Consider the following 6180-nt stretch of genomic DNA (forward strand, 5'->3'; position numbering starts at 1 on the left):
TAGCGTGTAACGGGCTAGCTCGTGGAACTCAACGTTGTACTTGTACACGGAATTGCCACCCTGCTTCAACTGCCTGAACTTCTCATGCATCTCCTCCACAAAGCTGGAAGGGATGTAGTGGGACCTAAAGTCATGACAGAACTCATCCCAAGAAATCACTCTAGCGCCTCTGGAGTCCTTCAGCTGCTGCCACCAGATAGAAGCCTGCCCCTTCAACTGGAATGTTGCAAATTTGACAAAATCCTCAAGACGCACATTGCTACACTTGAAATGCTTTTTCATATCACGAATCCAGTCCTCTGCATCCAATGGCTGGTCGCACGAAGTGAAAGTCTTTGGCTGGTTCGACAAGAACTGACTCAGACTCGCAAACTGATTGCCACCATGCTGGAAATTGCCTTGCTGCTGATTAGCTCTATCTTGTAACAATTGTAGCAGCATCTGGGTGTTTGCATTAGTAGCAGCCATCACCGCTTGCCAGGCCTCTGCAGGAGGAGGCGGCGGCGGCGGAGGATTCTCCAGAGGAGGAGGTGGCGGCGGCATATCCTCACGCCCTGGGTTCTAACGCGTTGGTGGAGCCATCCTGAAGACGGACATCATATTAGCCCATAGAATAAAATGAAGATATTGCTGAATCAAAAGACAGGAATAGCTTAACAGAAATAAAGCAATTGCATTCAAACAAAATAGTAAGAATGCTTCCTCAAAGTGACGGTCGACAAAATTCCGATTAAGACCACTTCAAACAACTATGAGCTAGAACTACTCGGAACAAACATATGATCGAGATTTCATCCGATATCTTTGTGGATAAGATCGCACGGGCTCAAATTTACAGTAGCCATCCTGTGCAAGGCAGTGCACACGACATACGAAGTATCCCCGAGTCGTAGCGAGCTACAAGGACTCTTTAAGACACAACGAGAACCGATGTAAGACGACCGTCAACAAACGTACCCACTGAACATCGAATCCCAACCTTGATCATACAATTGTAGGAAGATAGCCCTATAAGGTACTACTTGATATCCCACCTATGAATTCCCGACATAACTGGTCATGCAATCTAGTACACGGATAGAAGGAGTAATATCACACAACTCCTATACTAACCCGTCACCTGTATCACATCCGTCAACACACAACCAGCATCTCGGACCTTCATCTACAATAGACGCTCGTGATCACAACGATAAAAAGTATGGCAGTGCTCCCGAACAATCTGCACTAGTACTGGGGACATCGGGGTTATCTCACCACTACCAGTATTGAAGCAATTACGAACATCCTTCGTTCTTAGATACTCAGAAATCTGAACGATGGCGATGTGCGCAAGAATCCCCTGGAGCTCAACTCCCTGGAATAAATCAAAGCAGACAAGAGGCACGAAAACAGGACTCTGTCACATTGAAATCATATAGATTTCACAAATACCCTCGTGATCCTAAAAAAATTTTGAGCGAGAGGAGGAGTAGAATTTAAGATTTCCTAAGACGGGAACCTCACTAGAGCATGGAAAAGGAGAAAAAAGATCCTACTCTCCCATATAAATAAGACTCAAAACATTTTACTAGACTCGACTCGGCCAAGTACGATCACACAAAGGCTCCTATGGTCGTAAGTCTCTGATTACCAACTTTTAACGACTAAGATGCGGCCCTTTCCGATCTGGGGATCGAGGCCCCGAATTGGAAAGGAGAGCATCTAAGCATCTCGCAAACAAGGTATCATAGCACATACATAATAACAACAGATAGACAATCAGGGATTCAATTGCCATATCATAAATATATCAGAGTACATCAAGCATACAACCAAAGTAGTTCCTCTACGGACTACAAAACAAGGGAAATGGCTATGCTACCCTGCCTGCTGGCCCACGATCACTACCACGCCTCAATCTTCTGGATAGTTCACGTACAGGCGGTCGTTCTCGTCGTCGTACTGCCACGCCAACCGCGTGCCATCAGGATCACCTGTCTCTGGGGTACCTGAACCTATTGGTGTTGTGAAGGAATCTGTGAGCCACAGGGACTCAGCAATCTATGACCTCGGTGCCAGAACTAGTCAAGTTATTAGGTCGGATAGGTGGAGTATTTAGGTTGCGGCATCCTAAGCTTGATATGGTGGCTACCTTACGTAGAACTTGTATGGAGGTGGTCTATACTAGCGGTCGATTATACTTGATCACTAAGTGATCCTGAACACCTACCTACGCCAATCATAACCCCACCGTGTTCCCGATCGAATAACGATCTTCGAAGGGGACAGTCACGGTTACACACACAGTTGGCAATTTTATTAGCTTATGTTTAAGTTATCTAATATCGGATGTTAACAAAATATTCCAAGTTGCCACATAACCGCGGGCACGACTTTCCGAAAGATTAAACCCTGCAGGGGTGCTCCAACTAGTCCATCACAAACATACACGGGCTACAAAGTAATCCCCTATCATGAATCTCGTGATCTCGTCGGATTCCTTAGAGGAAAACCTCAACTCTAGGGGAACCAAAGCTTCACCAGGATTCCTATACGCAAGATATATCGCTAAGGTAAGAAAACTCTAGCAGGACCTCCCGTCGTGTTGACGACCCCGATAAGAGCCGCGTATCTCAGTCTCTGGACACGACGGACGGAAAAGCCTAGAGGAGCCAAACCTCAAGTTTCCATGTGGTGGCCCCCGCAGTCTGTCCATTTTGGACCAACACTCATGAGGAGCACTGGCCCGGGTTGTTGATTAAAGATCCTCGGGGTGATCCTTCCCTATGAAGATTATTATTATGTGATTAGCAAATTAACACCAATGTTGGGTCCTGCCGGACAAGTCTTAGCACTACGCGATTTATCGAGGTGGTCCCCATAACAACCCCGAACGTGTTAGGAGCGATCAATATGGAATCAAACACCGGTAGCCGGTAACTATGTCGGCAATAACGGAACAAAACTGCCGGCTAAAGGCTAGGCCTTCCGTTATTTAGCAAATATATAGGTGCATTAATTAAATAACAGAATTAAGATAATGATATCAAGCTCATGTTATCACATGAGGCAAAGCACCTGCATCTAGCAACGCTAACATTAGTAGCTGAGCAAACCCTACTTAGCCATTCAAGTTTGCTAGGAAGGGATCAGTGTATCGGGTTTCATGGCAATTCAGGAGGCAATTATTTCAGTGGTAGGCAGCGAGCATATGATGGAAGAAACGTAAACTATCATAACAAGTCTAGAGATGGAATCAAGGTCATATCATCTTGCCTGTGATATCCTCAGCTTGGAATGGTTCTTGTTCGTCCTGCACGTACTCTCCCGAATCCATGTACTCGTTCTCCGATCCCGGTGCTACCCGACATAAGAATAACATCCAATGATCAACAGCACCTCAGGATGCAACAAGAACATGATGCATGAGATGAATATGAGCATGCAACACTATTTCTATCACTAGCACAAGCATGGGAAGCTACTACATGTTCCTGGATAGAACTTCATCCTAAGCTATTTTGACATGCATGAGGATGACAATATCAGATGCATCTTGTGAAAACGATGCAAAATCATATAAAGAACATATCAATCGGAGCTACGGATCAACGGGAATCAACGAAACAAGATATGAAGAGCTACGTGTCAAATTCATCACACCACACCCAAATGGCACAAATCTGGTATTTCCAGGTTGCCAAGACATAAAACAAACCAACATGGATGGGTTGGAGCAAGGAAGAACACCACATCATCAACTAAGCACTCACAAACATCAAAATGACAAAACTACACAATCTGCCATAAACTCCATAATAGCACTTTGTGAGGTACATGCAAAGCACCTACAACCACCCAAATATGACAAATAATATATGTGGCTGTAGCTATCCAAGAGTACTACAAGCACAAGCAAGAATCACACACAAAGGAATTTCACACAGAAAGTTACAAGGCTGCAAACTTGCCCAAAAATATCAGATTTCACGGACTTAGTGAAAATTCCAGATTCTCACTATCTACCTATGCTCTGAAGCATTTTGACAGCAGCCAAAACAATATCTACAGGACTCCAAATGGAATGAAATTTTACAGGGAGCTAGAAAAACATATCAGCTTCAACTGTCTAGTTGAAAGCTAAGGCTAGATCACAAGACATTGGCCTGCACAAGCTCATCAACAGGAGAAGAAAATATAAACAGATTCTCACACTTTGTGAAAATCTCAGATTTTCACTAATCTGGAATTTCAGACACATGCCTACTTTGAGTGGGCACAACTTTCACACATGGATTCCTAAACATAAGATGAAACCAACATGAGGTAGAGGGGGTCACCCTCTACTAGCACAACCAAGAAGCAAACCTTTGTGCTCAACAAATCACATGGAACCAAGCTCTAAACATAGAAGAAAATGATAATATGTCATCTCCATAAAATGTTCCAATGGAAAAACTAAATTAACCAATGATTCTTTGGGAGATTCTACCCCAAAACCATATAAAATATGGATGCACTTACTTGGAGCAAGTGACCACAAACTAGGAGGGAAGAAACTACAAGAAATCATACATAGGGAATAGTGCAACATTTCATGTGCATTTAACTAGAACACTATCTACACAAGCACTTGCATGACCACAACACCAATGGTGACATGAGTGTTTTGACCCCATGTGTGTGTGCCATGGCCATCACCATTCCCAACCATATCTACAAGGCAAACACACCAACACAAGACACATGCACCACTCACATATGGACATATGAAGGTGCACCTTGTTCTAGTAGGTGGGGATTCCACACACACAAGCACATGCTCACAATCCATGGTGCACATGAAATATGTTCATGTGTGTGTGTGCTTCACACACACCACTCCACAACCACATGCACACAAGTATATGCACACTAAGTCACATAAGCATAAACTATGCCTATCCACACACCTAATCACACTCCCCTAAATCTTATAAGATGCATATCACAAGATCTACTAGTGCAGCCACATAAACAACAATAAGCTTGCAATCATACTAGCATAAAACAACCTACACAAGCTCTACTAAATACATCTTCAACACACACAATGCATCAACATGGAAACATAGCTAGCAACACACAAACTTCCATGCAGATTATGGGAGGAGTAGAATTTAAGATTTCCTAAGACGGGAACCTCACTAGAGCATGGAAAAGGAGAAAAAAGATCCTACTCTCCCATATAAATAAGACTCAAAACATTTTACTAGACTCGACTCGGCCAAGTACGATCACACAAAGGCTCCTATGGTCGTAAGTCTCTGATTACCAACTTTTAACGACTAAGATGCGGCCCTTTCCGATCGGGGGATCGAGGCCCCAAATTGGAAAGGAGAGCATCTAAGCATCTCGCAAACAAGGTATCATAGCACATACATAATAACAACAGATAGACAATCAGGGATTCAATTGCCATATCATAAATATATCAGAGTACATCAAGCATACAACCAAAGTAGTTCCTCTACGGACTACAAAACAAGGGAAATGGCTATGCTACCCTGCCTGCTGGCCCACGATCACTACCACGCCTCAATCTTCTGGATAGTTCACGTACAGGCGGTCGTTCTCGTCGTCGTACTGCCACGCCAACCGCGTGCCATCGGGATCACCTGTCTCTGGGGTACCTGAACCTATTGGTGTTGTGAAGGAATCTGTGAGCCACAGGGACTCAGCAATCTATGACCTCGGTGCCAGAACTAGTCAAGTTATTAGGTCGGATAGGTGGAGTATTTAGGTTGCGGCATCCTAAGCTTGATATGGTGGCTACCTTACGTAGAACTTGTATGGAGGTGGTCTATACTAGCGGTCGATTATACTTGATCACTAAGTGATCCTGAACACCTACCTACGCCAATCATAACCCCACCGTGTTCCCGATCGAATAACGATCTTCGAAGGGGACAGTCACGGTTACACACACAGTTGGCAATTTTATTAGCTTATGTTTAAGTTATCTAATATCGGATGTTAACAAAATATTCCAAGTTGCCACATAACCGCGGGCACGACTTTCCGAAAGATTAAACCCTGCAGGGGTGCTCCAACTAGTCCATCACAAACATACACGGGCTACAAAGTAATCCCCTATCATGAATCTCGTGATCTCGTCGGATTCCTTAGAGGAAAACCTCAACTCTAGGGGAACCAAAG

The sequence above is a fragment of the Hordeum vulgare genome, chromosome 2H (assembly GCF_904849725.1).
Source record: "Hordeum vulgare subsp. vulgare chromosome 2H, MorexV3_pseudomolecules_assembly, whole genome shotgun sequence".
Lineage (NCBI taxonomy): Eukaryota > Viridiplantae > Streptophyta > Magnoliopsida > Poales > Poaceae > Hordeum > Hordeum vulgare.